The sequence below is a fragment of the Myxocyprinus asiaticus genome, chromosome 19 (assembly GCF_019703515.2).
Source record: "Myxocyprinus asiaticus isolate MX2 ecotype Aquarium Trade chromosome 19, UBuf_Myxa_2, whole genome shotgun sequence".
Classification (NCBI taxonomy): Eukaryota; Metazoa; Chordata; class Actinopteri; order Cypriniformes; family Catostomidae; genus Myxocyprinus; species Myxocyprinus asiaticus.
The window spans coordinates 47,983,402-48,000,967 of NC_059362.1; the positions used below are offsets into that span (position 1 = coordinate 47,983,402).

At 37.4% G+C, this 17,566-nt stretch overlaps 2 protein-coding genes across 2 annotated transcripts in view; one reads left to right on the plus strand and one right to left on the minus strand.

The window, feature by feature from the left end:
• Positions 1–17,566, plus strand: part of LOC127409695 (CLOCK-interacting pacemaker-like) — a 287,186-nt gene that overhangs the window by 185,537 nt on the left and 84,083 nt on the right. The gene's annotated exons all lie outside the window — the stretch shown is intronic.
• Positions 1–17,566, minus strand: part of LOC127409688 (ena/VASP-like protein) — an 89,331-nt gene that overhangs the window by 70,533 nt on the left and 1,232 nt on the right. The gene's annotated exons all lie outside the window — the stretch shown is intronic.

Sequence of the window (17,566 nt, forward strand, 5' to 3'; positions counted from 1 at the left end):
TCTCTGTTCCACTGTGGTGGAATAAGCTTCCAACATCCACATGATCTGCAGATACCATCTCAACATTCAAGAACCAGCTGAAAACACATCTGTTTCATGACCACTTAACCAATCCACACTAACTGCACTTACTATTGAACTTAACTTGCACTTACAAAGTCTCTTTCTTCTGCGCTAGCGCCTATACTACTCCAGCAACCTTGAGAGCTTGGCAGTACAACACTGTAGATGTTGTTGATCTTTGTGTGACAAATTGCTTGTTATGCTCGTCATTTGTAAGTCGCTTTGGATAAAAGCATCTGCTAAATGACTAAATGTAAATGACTAAATGTTTCTACAAGGTCAGAGACAGAAAGGGGCTCATGATGAGTGACAGACACATCACACACTCTGCTAGACTCAGCCAACATCTGATTGGCCAATCTGTTCTCCCATCTGAGAAGGGGGAGGGGCATGTCAGCTGAGATCTTCAAAAAACGCGGCTGCATACACTGCACTTATGCACACACATACACACACAGAGATGTTTTCTACAAGCAGCAGTGCATACTAACATACTACTCTTACTATTTCTGCTGTCTTTACACACAAACATTGTCTTAGCATGTCTCTCTCTTTGAACAACAACACCCAAGTATGTACTTGAGGATGGTGAAACAGATGGTGACCAGATGAGATCTCACAGCTGTGAGACGGATTATCACCTCTTGTATGTGCCACATTAGGTAGCTTAAAGATAAGCTGACCATATGCACGCTAACACAAACACACACACTGAGGCTATAAGTGTTAAAAGTCTGTCTTAAAGATGATTTAAAGATTTGGGGTTTGAAACCAAGCGGCCATTCACCCACTGGATCTTAAGTCCAAAGTAGGGCTGAGCGGTGTAACAGTACTGTACGACAGTACAAATTTGATCTACAGACATGAATGCTAGCATACCTCAGTCTTGTTGAGCAGAGGTGGACTCATTTGATTTGGGCCAGTAAAAAACCACCTAGCAACCACCCAGAACACCCTAGCAACCACATGGCCATTAGGGCTGGGTAAAAATACTGATTTACAGATGTATCGCAATCTTCATATGAACACTGAATTGCAAAAATGATCGATCTTTTACCCTCACATAATCACTCACATATGAGATCAAATTTCACACTATGGGACTAATAGTAGTAAACCAACATCAGAACAAAAGCTGTAAAGACGTCCACACCAAATACTGAAAGGGCTTATATTTTCAAGTAGCTTTGGTGCATAAGCTCAAAAAATCATACTATAGTCCAAAAGAGAGGGGAAGCTCGCACACAATGTGCAGAAAAAGTCTTACAATTTTCTAATTTATTGAGAGGCAAAAAAGTGCAAAAAGTGCTCAGTGCAAAGACAAAGAGTTTTTGATTTATATCATCATTAGTGTCCCGTTAACAATAGCACACCTGATTCCATTTATAAAGAGGGAGTATTTACCGTATTTGTCCTAATAGAATAGACTTAAAAATATACAAATGTTAGCTAAATGTTATAGACATATATTGCCTCTTTATATGGTATTCCAGCATTCACATATATTACTAAAGTAACAAGTTATCAAGAATCTACCTGTATATATCAGGAGATAGAGACACAAATTACATGTACAAAAATTACCCATTATATTATTATATCACAACCATTTACCAATAATATTAATTATTCAAAGAAGAATTGTTGTATGCATACAAATCAGTGAGGAATTTTGTGTCATATATACATTATATTTCGAGAAATGTCAATTATGTCAATACAAATGTTGATCATGCATCATTCAAAAACATGGGCATAGTGCAACAATCACCCGATATTCAAAAATGTCTACACGTATTTCCATAAGTAAACTGTACGTAGTTATATTTGCAAATATACCATGATTCAAATCATAAGCATGTGCAACTAAAGATGCGTCATAATAATCCTATAGAAAACAGCTGAGAGACAAATGTTCATTTATTCCCAGAGGATGTAAAGATTTTAAATGAAATATCCATCGGATTCTTTCTGTAGGAGTATCCGTTCTATATTTCCCCCCCTACGTGTTCGTTTAACTTGTTCAATAACCAAAAGTTAAAGCAGATATCGAGTGACCAGCTTCTAAAAAGTGGCGTGCAGTTGGAGATTTTTGATCTTCCCTTCTCACGGTGCTCATATGCTCAATTATACGTGTTCTAATTTGGTTTTTCCCACATATTGTTTGTTGCATGGACAAGAAATGTGATAAATGACATTCTCAGAACTACAAATGACAAACTGTTTTATACTGTATACGCTGTCTGTTTTATGGCTCCTAAACGAGCTGATTTTTCTGTTGTTATTCTTATAGGCGGCACAATTCAAACATGGGAAAAAACCAATGGATTCATCCAATCGCCCATCATTGGCTGTCGAGACCTCAACAGCGACAGAACAACACTTGATGAGGAGGCACACGTGCCAGGAGTGACACGGTGGAGGACGCTTAATCTTCAATTTATCTAACACCAGCCTCTCTACTGCAGAAGAACAGCTGCTCAACAAAGGTTTGTCTTATGTCCCTCCAACATCTACGGATCCCTTTCAGCTGAAAGTTGAAATATTTAAATTCTATAGATCCATGAAATTGAAATACTTTTACCATAAAGATGTTGTACAGAGACAAGATCAGCCACTGTCTGGGAATAAATCCTTTAGAGCTAAAAGTCATTTGTGCCCTCCTGTTAATAACGCAGCAGTTGAAACTTTTTGTAATTTGGTTGATGCGGATATTGATAAAACTCTGAAGATACCCAAGCCCGAGTATTGTGTCTTGAAAGAACAACAGACTTTGATGCAGCTTCAAAAGAAACACAATGTAATTTGGAAACCTGCCGATAAGGGCGGGGGTTTGGTTCTAATGGATAAAAACGACTGTATCTCTGAGATTAAATCACAACTTTCAAATGATATCTATTACACGAAATTGGACTCAAATCCAACTTCGCTTTTCAAAAATGAGATTGATGCCTTTTTGCATGATGCAGGTGATAAAGGCTTAATTAGCTCAGTGGAATTGAAGTATCTTATTAAGGAGTTATCATGTATGTCTTGCCTAAAGTTCATAAATCTGCTGGTCGTCCTATAGTGGCTTCCAATGAAAGGCTTTTGGAACCCATCTCTCATTATGTCGAACGAATTCTTAAACCGTTGGTGGAACAATTTTCATCTTCCCCTCTCTTTTGGACTACACTATGGGACTAAAGATGTCTGGTATAAGTGTATTTATACCAGCAGTGATTGAGTAATACAGTAATGAAGAAGTTCAGCAACGAGATCTTTTCACTGCATGTTGAGAGTAAAAGTTTGGTTTAACTCGTTCCATGATGTGTGTCCAAAGATGAGATCCACACAATCCATTTATCGTTGAATAATGTCTCTTTTAATATCCTTTCTGTTCTTTACAGTCAAAACCTATCAAAACCTACAAAAAATAAACATTAAAATCTAATTACTAGAGCTTTAATAATTAACATATTAACATATGCGATTAATTAAAAAAGTTTAACACGTTGATTTTTCTTAATCACGCATTTACCGTTAATATAACATAAACCAGCATAAACACTAGTCAGAAGAGCGTAACTTGTGTGATGTGTCCGTCTGGAGTCATTACACTAACACACACTTCAACACAGTGATGCACTGTCAGTGATAAAACGATGGAGAAAGAACCTCTTAGCGCTATTTGTTGTACAAAATAAGCCTAGATGGAACTTGTGACAGAAATCAAGTATTGTTCAGCCTATGTAAGGCGCATTTTAATTACCACAGAAGCACGTCAAGTCTTAACTATCAGCAAAACGCAGAATGAGACGTTTCTGTCTGCAAGCGCTTTTCATGTGGAGTTAATGAACGCAGCTTCATGATTGCTGTAACAAAGCAGATACCCACAATCTACCGGCAGATTAATATTGTGGAGGATGCGAGATTTAATGTCCATTGCAATAAATATGCAACCTACGGTGAGACTCGTTCTTTCAGTTACTCAAACTCCCACTTACACTTTGGGAAACATTTAATGTTACTTGAATTGGTGATATTTTAGAGCATTTCTATCTTTATACTGTGGAAGGCTTTGTTTGAAAATGTTAATAAAGCATTATATTGTTACATATTGTTTTGTTTTCTTTCCTAAGAAGGAAAAAATGCATTTTTAAATGGAAAAGATGTATATATGGTGTCATATTTCAGCACTTTCTAAATCTGCGATTAATCACAGTTAAAGGTGCTGTAAGCGATTTTTCTTTGAAAGTTATGAAAAAAATGCTCCTACTCCTGAAAGATATTACTGAAGTAAGTGTCGTGAGATATCTCACCGCTCTACACTCTGTAAACAGTAAACAAAAATGTGTCCACGAGCCACAGTCTATGACGCTTTCTGCCTGTCAATCATTTTGCACGTTCTCATAGTTTTGTAATTGCAGTGAATTATTTAGGCTTAAAGCCATTTTAATGCCATGCTTTTCATACCAGTTGTCAGTTGAGGGCGCTATTTTGCTACTGTTGTCTTTGACAACCGTGGGATGACGTGGGGTGTCTTTGATGTGCAAGGTTTTGGAAAGAGGGGGCGTGGCTAATTCAACAGCTCAACTCCTGGAAATTCCAGAATGGCAAAATCGCTTACAGCACCTTTAAATACAAAAAATTATGCGATTAATCACGATTAAAAAGTTTAATCGACTGACTTACACATAGCACAGATGCGTCTCCACTCCACTGTTCTTAAAGACAGGACTGTTTTAGCACTTGTTCTACATGTCAATGTAAATACTTGTAAATAGTAAAAAGTATGCATATAAACAATAAACAACAAAATATAATACACAATTTCAAGACATATTTATTAATTGAATACATGGAATTTGCTCATTTTTAAAAAGTTAAAATGTGACCAATATGATGAAAACCTCATTATAAAATAAAATTTGTAAAATGTATATTTTTGAAATGTACCAAGTTAGAAGGTCCCCTGTATAATTAACAGCACTAGTTGAGAGAGAATTCCTCTCATATGTAAGCGAAATAGACATTATAACTGAAATATATCCAAATGACTTGGAAACGGTACGAATCAGCAGGAAATCGATATCAATACCTAGGCATAATAGCAATGCACTAAAAACCACTCGGAATAAGATGTTAGTTCTGAATACACTCACACACACTCGACACAACAGTAGTGCTCGTTCATGTCTCATTGACTGCTCAGGGTGTGAGTGTTCAGAAGCTCTGTCGTCTGGATCAGTGAGTCTGGGACCCGAGGGGACACTAAACACTGACGACACTACACAACACAAAGAGACAGAATGAACGAGTCTTACCCAAACTCATCAGCATACATGACCTGATGAGAGACAGACAGGAATAGAGAGCGGAGGAGAAGATCAGATTACTATATGAGCTGTGACACATGACAGTACAGCACGCGTGCAGAGAGAAGAACACTAAAGATCATGTGACGACTCTAACAGGATTGAGCGATCATGAGTAGCAGGAGGTGTCTGCCCACTCAAACACACATCAGCTGTGATTATTTCTCAAATGGAATCGATATCATGATACGGTCTAATGCTGTTATTAAACTGCAAAAGACTATGATTTAATCAAATACATAAATATTCTGCATGCACTCTGTGCTTCAAAGTAAATGAGTGGAACTGTGTCCTGTAAAGCCTGACATATGAAAGAATTGTCAGAAAATGCATATTTTTTTTTTTATATTAAACTGTTTTTATTACCATTAAACAAAATATAAAAATAAATCGTAAAAAAACATTTTGCACATTGTTTTTTTTTTTGTTTCATATTTAATACATTAGACTTTAGAGGTCATTTTTCCTCCATTTAGTTTCCCAGATGAGTGTTTCTCTTTTGGTGTTTTTACTCATTTTGTTTCTTTCACAGCATTTAAATGTTTATTTTCTGCCACATTAGAAAATGTAATCTCTTTTTCCTGTCTTTTTGACTCAATTTGTTAATATATACTGTATATATATATATATAAATAATCACTGCACCAAGATATATTTCAGTAATCTTCTACATAGATTAAAGGATGTAGAGGCATGCATATCATATACATTCATATTTTTCTTTGTATTTATTATTTATATCATTTATTTGTCTATTACAGCATGTCATATTTCAAATTTGTCATATTTGAAATCTGAGATACCTTTTTGCCCTCTAAAATCAAATATGATAATTTTCTTACAGATTTTAAAATTATTACAAAGTATACTATTTAGCCTTTCAAAAGGAAAGAATAATAATATTATAAATATAACACTTTGTAAAGTTTCTGTCAGATACATAACAGAGTGCTAATGACATAGTGTGTGTGGAGGCTTCATGCTATTCTTGAGAAACACTAATCGCGACCACGAGGAGGTTACCCCATGTGACTCTACCCTCCCTAGCAACCGGGCCAATTTGGTTGCTTAGGAGACCTGGCTGGAGTCACTCAGCACACCCTGGATTCGAACTCGTGACTCCAGGTGTGATAGTCAGCGTCAATACTCGCTGAGATACCCAGGCCCCCTTAAAAGGCATCTCTTGGAAGTTTGAAGTTTTTGCACTTCCTGTGAAACATAAGAGTTGCTGTTTCAATATGAGTTTATGCCTTTTTGTTTATTTTGCATTGATATCAAAGGAGAAGCAATATGAGATGTTAAATGTGTATCATATCGCAGTTCAAATCGCAATCGCATTATTTGACAAAATAATCCAAATCGTGCAGCCATAGATGAATTACGGACCGGGCCAATGGGGCCAGTGCCCAGGGGCCCTTGACTACCAGGGGCCCGGGGGGACCCTGGGCTGCAAGGTCTCGTATCCCATCAACCTTAAAAACAAATGTTTATATATGCTTAACTATGTGGCACCAGAGCTTACACAAGGCACCCTCAACAGGGCCCTGTGACTATGAGGGCCCCAGATCTCAGGACCCTTTTGGCTTCCTGTTTCTAATTACATTTTTTGAGCAACTCTCTTACCTTATAACGCCGCATGTATCATATTTGATACATGACTTTCTAAAGACTCTACCTCATTATGATGTGTATGAGATGTCTACTGTCTGCTGGTGAAAGTTTTCATGCTCTTCTGGAAGTAGAAGACCTTGTAATATAATTTCCAAAATAGCATATTTTGATGCACTCAAATCTTTTATGTGAAATCTTTGCTGATTTGGATAAAGTCAAATTAACAATAACGTTTATATTGTTACTGATATTTCAAGTTATTGATATTTCATTAGTATTTATTGAATTCAAGCAACATATGCTAAGAATTTAATTATTTTAAAAATATATAATTTTCTGACTATTATTTCATATGTTAGGAGTTATATGGTTAAGCTTTATTCTATGTATAAAAGGGCTGTCGAACAAAAACGTTTAATGTATTCATTGCTATAACTGCATGTTTACCATACACTGCAAAAAAAAAAAAAAAACTTGGCTTAGGTGTTTGGGAAAATGAAAGAATTTATATTTGACTTTGTGGGGCTCAAAAGTACTGACTAAACTAGAAACATAAAGTTTGTCGAGACAAACTATAATGTTGATCTGACAAAACGTTGTCTGAAATTTTAAAATAGTTTAAATGATTGAAGTTACAATCCCAATTCTGAAAAAGCTGGGGCAGAATGAAAAATGCTAATAAAAACAAAAAGGAGTGATTTGTAAACTATATTCACCCTTTGCTATATTGAAAACACCACAACTACACATTATATAATGTTTTTTCTTGTGAATTTCATTGTTTTTTTAATGTACAGTAATTTCAAATCAGATGATTGCAACACTGCTCCAAAAAAGTTGGGACAGTCGAGTGTTTACCACTGTGAAACATCACCATTTCTTCATATAACACTTAATAACACTTAACATTTAGGCACAAGTTTGTTAAGATTAAAAAGTGGAATTTTCCCCCATTCATCCATTATGCAGGTCTTCGGCAAAATGTGTACATATCTGTCTGCATTAATGGTGCCCTCACAGATGTGCGAGTTACCCATGCCATGGGCACTAACACACCCCTGGCACCATACAGGCACTGGCTTTTGGACCTGACGCTGATAACAGCTTGGATGAACCTTTTCCTCTTTGGCCCAGAGAACACGATGGCTTTGTTTTTCAAAAACTATTTGAAATGTGGACTCTTCGGATCAAAAACACAGTTCCACTGATTCTACTTTCCATCTAAGATGAGACCGAGCCCAGAGAAGTCGGCAGTGCTTCTGGACAGTGTTGATGTATGGCTTCTCCTTTACATAGTAATGTCTTAACTTGCATCTGTGGATGCAGCGGCGAGTGGTGTTGACTAACAAAGGTTCACTAAAGTAATCCCAAGTCCATGTTCATGATGTCCATTACAGATGAATGATGTTTTTTAAGACAGTGACGTCTGAGGGATCAGAGATCATGCACATTCAGAAGTGGTTTTCGTCTTACCCTTTACGCACCGAGATTTGACCAGATTCCTTGAATCTTTTAACTATATTGTGCACTGAAGAGAGTGAAATGCCCAAAATCCTTCCCATTTGTCTATGGGGAACATTGTTGTCAAAGTGCTGGATTATTTGCTGAAGCATCTGTTGGTAAATTGCCCCGTCTCAACCTTTTTGGAGTGTGTTGCAATCCTCTGATTTGAAATTACTGTACATAAAAAAAACAAGGAAATTCACAAGGAAAAACATCATATAATGAGTAGCTGTATTGTTTTCAATATAGCAAAGGGTGAATATAATTTACAAATCACTCCTTTTTGTTTTTATTAGCATTTTTCATACCATCCCAACTTTTTCAGAATTGGGGTTGTAGAAATTTTTACAGGTTTTACAGTAAGAAAGAAAGAAAGAAAGAAGAGAGCATCTTAAAGCAGATTAAAGGGCTTGTGTGTAAGTTTTGAGACTCATAGCTCATTTAAACATTCTGTGAATGTAATGAACTCTAGGGGATTTTTTGACACTTTGGCTTAAATGATGCCTAGCAGGGCTTTTTAATGGAAGAATGATAACGGTAGCCAAGCTGTAGGGTCGTTTCAAATAGAATTTCCCCGAAAAATGACCAAAAGACCACTATTTTTCAACCCTTCAAAGCTCTCACAATGGAGGGTAAACTCTTTGAAGGAAACTTCTGTATGGAACACACCCCATGATTCAGATGAGTTGAAAAGATATCGCAGCGCGAGCCAGAACTGCCTGAACTCTTTACCGAATTTCACCAAACCCTTGCATAGATACTCTAGGAACCTACTGTATTTGTTAAATTCATCAATATTTAAAGTGGTTGAAGTTAAATATTTCATAATTTATTGCAGCCCCTTTAAATATATGCATTTTGTATGCATAATTTGTAGTATTTACATTGAGTTTACGTGATGTATAACAAACGTTAAAATTGTACTGTCTCTTTAAGAACAGTGGCTGTTCAGCGACCGTGTTTCGGTTGAGTGGTTTCTTTACCTCATCCGTGCTGTGTTTAAATTAATCTGACTATAAATAACAGGACAGGTATTAAAAGAGACTTAAATCAATGAAAACAGATTGGCCCTGGGGCCCTTGCTAGTCATAATCCACCCCTGCGTGCAGCCCTAATCAACACATTAATGTGACACTGTCTTTGCAGTGTAAATGTATATATAGATAGTTAAATACATGAAAGAAAGAAAAGACCAATCAGATCTCTCTCTTCTGCCTCGTTTCCTCTCTACAACTGAATCTAAACAAAAGGAGGAAAGTGTTTGAAAAATGGACAAACCTTCCATCTATTCCATGAGTGTGTTTTAAAGTCAGTGTTGTTGTACTCAAGACCGGAGTCCAAGACCACATTTTCACGGTCTTTTGAGCATGGACTCGAATTATTCTGGTCTCAGACTGGATTCAGCCTACTCTGGTCTCGGACTGGACTTGGCCTACTCTGGTCTCGGACTGGACTTGGACTCGACCTACTCTGGTCTTGGACTGGACTCAAACTCAGCCTTCTCTGGTCTCGGACTGGACGCAAACTCGACCTACTCTGGTCTCGGACTGACTCGAACTCAGCCGACCAGAATAGGCTGAGTTCGAGTTTCGAGTCCTGTCCGAGACCAGAGTAGGTAGAGTCCGAGTCCAGTCCAAGACCAGAGTAGGTAGAGTCCGAGTCCAGTCCGAGACCAGAGTAGGTCGAGTTCGAGTCCAGTCTGAGACCAGAGTAGGTCGAGTCCCATTCCAGTCCGTGACCAAAGTAGGCTGAGTTCGAGTCCAGTCCGAGACCAGAGTAGGCCGAGTCCCAGTCCAGTCTGAGACCAGAGAAGGCCGAGTCCCAGTCCAGTCCGAGACCAGAGAAGGACGAGTTCGAGTCCAGTCTGAGACCAGAGAAGTTTGAGTACCATTCCTGGACTAGACTGGGACTTGATCTACTCTGGTCTCAGACTGGACTCGAACTCAATCTACTCTGGTCTCGGACTGGACTCGGACTCTACCTACTCTGGTCTTGGACTGGACTCGGACTCTACCTACTCTGGTCTCGGACAGGACTCGAAACTCGAACTCGGCCTTCTCTGGTCTTGGACTGAACTCGAACTCAGCCTATTCTGGTCTCGGACTGGACTGGGACTCGACCTACTCTGGTCTCAGACTGGACTCGGACTCTACCTACTCTGGTCTCGGACAGGACTTGAAACTCGAACTCGGCCTTCTCTGGTCTCGGACTGGACTCGAACTCAGCCTATTCTGGTCTCGGACTGGACTGGGACTCGACCTACTCTGGTCTCAGACTGTACTCGAACTCAGCCTATTCTGGTCTCGGACTGGACTGGGACTCGGCCTACTCTGGTCTCAGACTGGACTCGAACTCAACCTACTCTGGTCTCGGACTGGACTCGGACTCTCCCTACTCTGGTCTCGGACTGGACTCGGACTCTCCCTACTCTGGTCTCAGACTGGACTCGAACTCAGCCTATTCTGGTCTCGGACTGGACTGGGACTCGGCCTACTCTGGTCTCAGACTGGACTCGAACTCAGCCTACTTTGGTCACGGACTGGAATGGGACTCGACCTACTCTGGTCTCAGACTGGACTTGAACTCAACCTACTCTGGTTTCAGACTGGACTCGAACTCAACCTACTCTGGTCTCGGACTGGACTCGGACTCTACCTACTCTGGTCTCGGACAGGACTCGAAACTCAAACTCGGCCTTCTCTGGTCTCGGACTGGACTCGAACTCAGCCTATTCTGGTCTCGGACTGGACTGGGACTCGACCTACTCTGGTCTCAGACTGGACTCAAACTTGACCTACTCTGGTCTCGGACTGGACTCAGACATCGACCTACTCGGGTCTCGTACTGGACTTGGATGAGCTGATCTCGACTACAACACTGGTTAAAGCATTCTGCATGTGACCTTTGAACAGCAGATAATTTAGTTTGTCAAGATGTGATGCGCTGCGTGAACACATGCAGGAGGGAGACTGCACGTCAGTATGAGTCAGCTAATAGACAAGTAGTTAAAATAGATCCGTAACTGCTGTGAGGTGAAATCAGAACACTTCATTATACTAAGAGAGCAACACTGATGTGAAATGGGACAGTTACATTTTTATGATTTCATACAGTATCATGCTGAAAGTGTTGTTTCTAAACATGCAACATTTAAAGCATGAAGAAGCACTGGTTTGTAAGAACATGTTGATCTATACGTGCAGATTTAACAATGCCAATATAACAGACTCAGGTCCAATTTCAGATATATTCATTACACACTGAACCCTTAAAGGAGTTCAGTACAAGTTAAGCTCAACCGACAGCATTTGTGGCATAATGTTGAATACAGTTTCGACTTGTCCCTCCTTTTCTTTAAAAAAAGGGAAAATTGAGGTTACAGTGTGACAAACACACTACATACTAGGGATGTGCCAGGGTGGTCAATTAATTGACTAGTTATCCAACAACTAACTAGTCGATTAGTAGGGTTGACAACTAACATTAATATTTTTAGTGGTGGTTGTTTTAACGTGAGACGCAATTCTCAAATTAAGAGATGCAACTTCTTAGAGAGGGTTTTTGCGTGATAATAACTTACTGTGAATTTAAACTCGTGCGACCACATGTCCACATGTGTGTACGTTGTATTTTGGCATCGCTATACACAACACATAATTTTAATTAATTTAAACCGACTGAATACTGTTCAGAAGTATCTAGACTGTCATTTAAGGTTTAAACTTCTGCCGCACCGTGTCATGTGACAAGAGCATGATGTTGATTTGCGGTGAAGTGCTCCAACGGATCCAGCGCCAACAACAGTGTCTCTGGTAAGAAATCTCTTTACATTTTTACCTTGAAACCTGTTTGGTTGTAAAGAGGAGAGTCTCTAGTTTCGTTTGATATGCCGCTTTAAAAAATCTGTTCATTTTTCGCACATCAGCGTGCTGATAAACATGATGTCCACATATGTGGATTTTGGTACATTATTCCCACAAAAGTAGAAAAAAACATGTTATTTTGAATAACTTTAATCTGTGGGTCATTTTGCTTCATTTAATATAAATTGTGTTGTATTTTATTATGTTATCACTGTACAATATGGTTCCATTAATTAACATTAATAAATGCATTCCTATATTTACTGTACATTATCACATTGTGAATAAATGAGTTCATACAAAAGCTGGAAAATGTGTCTTTCAGAGGCTTTATATGGAGTTAGGATGAAAATAAGGTGCATTTCAAACTGTTCTGAGACCAGTGCAGACAGACAGCACACTGGAGGTTAAGTCATTCACTAAATAGGGAGCAAGGGAGCATCCTATAGCTCTCTATGCAGTTAAGTGCATTCACTCCTAAAATCTGATCAAAAGTTCAGTTTCAGGCTGCAGATGATGTTTGGATCACTCAACATGTTTGACAGACATGTGACAATGATAATCAGTACATAGATTCAGAATTTATAATGTATCATTTTATTTTAACATGATTGACAGTGATTGGATGATGCTGGACATTACTTTGAATCAGAATTAATTATGATAATTTCTGATGTAATGTCTGTGACATCTCAAAAACATGAATAATCAACACTCCTGGACACATCATAAACTATTCGATTAATAAATCTGACTTTCTATACTACATACAAGCCAAACAAATCCACTTAATGTATAAAAGGTGCTATACAAATAAAATGTATTTTTATTATTATTATTAATCGCAATAATTTTATAATTGACAGTCATAGTTTCTCCAATCCACTGTCACCTTTAGCTTGCTCACTGGGGATTGTAAGATAATATTTCCTGTGCAGTTTCTTTGGAACAAATTTGTGTGAACAGCACTGTAAAAATGTATTTGAATCGAGTTGAAGATTCTCTTCAGGTTTATACATCTAACATTTCTCTCACAGTATGTAGAAAACAGATGCACTGTTGAATTTATAAGGAAATATTTTCAAGATAATATTGTAATAATTTCTTATGACTTAGGGTTAAGGGTTAGGTTACAGGGTTGCTGCAGAGTTTTTTTAAGTCAAATATAAGACATTTTTCCCATATATATATATATATATATATATATATACAGTATATATATAGTTGAAGTCAGAAGTTTACATACACCTTAGCCAAATACATTTAACTTGAGATTTAATGGTAGAAAACATTCCCTGTCTTAGGTCAGTTAGGATCACTACTTTATTTTAGGAATGTGAAATGTCAGAATAATAGTAGAGAGAATGATTTATTTCAGCTTTTCTTTCTTTCATCACATTCCCAGTGGGTCAGAAGTTTACATACACTTTGTTAGTATTTGGTAGCATTGCCTTTAAATTGTTTAACTTGGGTCAAATGTTTTGGGTATCCTTCCACAAGCTTCTCACAATAAGTTGCTGGAATTTTGTCCCATTCCTCCAGACAGAACTGGTGTAACTGAGTCAGGTTTGTAGACCTCCTTGCTCGCACATGCTTTTTCAGTTCTGCCCACAAATTTTCTATCGGATTGAGGTCAGGGCTTTGTGATGGCCACTCCAATACCTTGACTTTGTTGTCCTTAAGCCATTTTGCCACAACTTTGGAGGTATGCTTGGGGTCATTGTCCATTTGGAAGACCCATTTGTGACTGAGCTTTAACTTCCTGGCTGATGTCTTGAGAGGTTGCTTCAATATATCCACATAATTTTCCTTCCTCATGATGCCATCTATTTTGTGAAGTGCACCAGTCCCTCCTGCAGCAAAGCACCCCCACAACATGATGCTGCCACCCCCATGATTCACGGTTGGGATGGTGTTCTTCAGCTTGCAAGCCTCACCCTTTTTCCTCCGAACATACAATGGTCATTATGGCCAAACAGTTCAATTATTGTTTCATCAGACCAGAGGACATTTAAAATAAAAAGTAAGATCTTTGTCCCCATGTGCACTTGCAAACAGTAGTCTGGCTTTTTTATGGCGGTTTTGGAGCAGTGGCTTCTTCCTTGCTGAGCAGCCTTTCAGGTTATGTCGATATAGGACTCGTTTTACTGTGGATATAGATACTTGTCTACCTGTTTCCTCCAGCATCTTCACAAGGTCCTTTGCTGTTGTTCTGGGATTGATTTGCACTTTTTGCACCAAACTACGTTCATCTCTAGGAGACAGAATGCGCCTCCTTCCTGAGCGGTATGATGGCTGTGTGGTCCCATGATGTTTATACTTGCGTACTATTGTTTGTACAGATGAACGTGGTACCTTCAGGAGTTTGGAAATTGCTCCCAAGGATGAACCAGACTTGTGGAGGTGCACAATTCTTTTGATTTTCCCATGATGTCAAGCAAAGAGGCACTGAGTTTGAAGATAGGCCTTAAAATACATCCACAGGTACACCTCCAATTCAGTACACCTCCTATCAGAAGCTAATTGGCTAATTACCTAAAGGCTTGACATCATTTTCTGGAATTTTCCAAGCTGCTTAAAGGCACAGTTAACTTAGTGTATGTAAACCTCTGACCCACTGGAATTGTGATATAGTCAATTAAAAGTGAAACAATCTGTCTGTAAACAATTGTTGGAGAAATTACTCGTAAAAGTAGATGTCCTAAACGACTTGCCAAAACTATAGTTTGCTAATATGAAATCTGTGGAGTGGTTAAAAAATGAGTTTTAATGACTTCAACCTAAGTGTATGTAAACTTCTGACTTCAACTGTAGATATATATATATATATATATATATATATATTAGGGCTGTCGATTTAACTTGTTAATTCGGTGCGATTAATTATTTTTAAAAAGTAACGTGTTAAAAAAATAATGCAATTTATCATGTCCCCTCCAGGGGGCAGTAAGTGAAACTCTCTGTACAGGTAACGTGCAGCTTATACAGAGAACAAACCACACTTACCGACAGCACAACACGAGAACACGTTCCTGTGTTCAAACACAGCTTGATGGAGCGTAATTAACGTAGGGATCTCAAGACGTGTTTTTCTAAGTATTAAACTTCATTTAACTTGACACAGCGACCTAAAAACTGTACGTTTATGACGCAACGCAACCGAGACGCTCCAAAAGTGTCCGTCTGACGCAGATGTACATTGACGAGTCCTTAAACAAGCCCTTATAATAAATCTCTGACTGATTGATGAATTAGATTGTAAAATGGATTGCTGTGAACTGTAGGACAATGATTAGCTTATGTTCAATAACATGCAAATAAATAAAATATTACTTTCTAAAGCCACTTTTTCCATTGACTTTTTTAATGCTTAACTTGTGTGCCTAAATAATGTAATCCATTTAAATTATTTGTATTATTATTTTTTATAATATATATAATTTATTTATAATTATCTAAATATAACTATTTATAACTATGAATCATTATATTGAATTATTGTTACTTAAGGGGCTTTCTCAGCAAATATTTAGGTATGTGATTAATTGCAATAATTAATCAGCATATCATGTAATTAATTTGATTTAAAACATTTATCGATTGAAAGCCCTATATATATATATATATATATATATATATATATATATATATAAAACATTAAAATTGTTTATGTACCAATATATCAATACACACAAATTAGAGATCGACCGATATTGGATTGTGCTGATACGATAATAATTGGAAAGTAGTTTAAATTATTCGAAATAGTTTAGAAAGTAATGCAATAAGGTTTTTATCTGCCAATAGTTTTTAAAACATATAGCCTATATAGGATGTAAAATAAAAAATAAAATATTAGTTGTTGCTTCTTGTGACAGGGATTGGCCAAATTGAATGAAATCCCATATGCAGTGGGACTTTTAACTATAAACAAGCCCGGGGACTCTTATTTTGAAATGTCTGTGCTTCACTGATTCCAGCTGCTCAGTCAAACAGATGAGGGAAATAAAATATGCACTCTTATAATCAGCTACAATATTACAATACAAACACCTTAAAGCAAACATTTGTCAACAGTAGATAATTAATGATCGCTTGAGATAAATGTGCGGTACTCTAGCCCACTCAGAGTATTGGAGATTACTCTATGACTTCCAATATATATTTATAAAATAATTTAAAAAGTGCATAAAGTGTGAAAGAACTGCTTGAATGTGCTGAAAAATAATAATAATAATAAAAAAAAAATTTAAAATAAATTGGGGCAAAAATTTGGCCCATCCATTTTTATTGAGGCCCACCCAAAAATAATTTCCTGCCTACGCCCTTGTTTGTAACTCACTCCCACTGACTCTTCACAGCATCACTTCTATCTCTGAGTTCAAATCTCAACTTAAAGCATATTTGTTTTCTCAGTATTATCTGTCTTGATTGTCTTGAAGTGTTATTGAATCATGCCATTAATCTGAAGTGTCCTTGAGCTCTGGAAATGCACTATACAATTAAACGTATTATTATTATACTATAAGATTAATATGTGCTGTAAGTGTTGTTCACTGTTAGTTTATAATAACTAATGAACAGCAGTTAATTAATGTTAACAAATGCAACTTTATTGTAAAGTGTAACAGATATTTTGTGGTGTTATAATGTATGAAAACTAAAAACTATACTAAGACTAAATAAAAACAAAAAAAGTTAATTAAAACGAAATTAAAACTATTTAAAACTAAGCTAAAATTGAAAGCCAAAACACAAAATGAAATAAAAACTAGTGAAATTTTTAAACTAATTATAATAACTATATTTAACTATAATTCAGTGCAGAATTTTGGAGAAAGATATAGCTGCAGGCAGAGCTTCCAAACCGTCATTAAAGATCATTTTAATTATCTTTATAAGACCTTTTCCCTGTCCTTAATTGTGAGTGGAAGTGACGCCCCCTTTTGGAGCAACTACGCCCCCTTCCGGAGTAACCCAGCCCTCTTTTGGAGATCCCGCCCCCATTTGAAGGTCTCCGGCCTGCAGCTACACCTACTTGGAATTTTGGGGAAAATCTGTGAAAGTCTGTGGAATGCAATTAAACATGGTAAAATGTGTTAAATTGAGCTTATTATAAATTAGCTGTACTAATAAACAAACACGTACAGTAAGAGGTTTGGGGTCCTG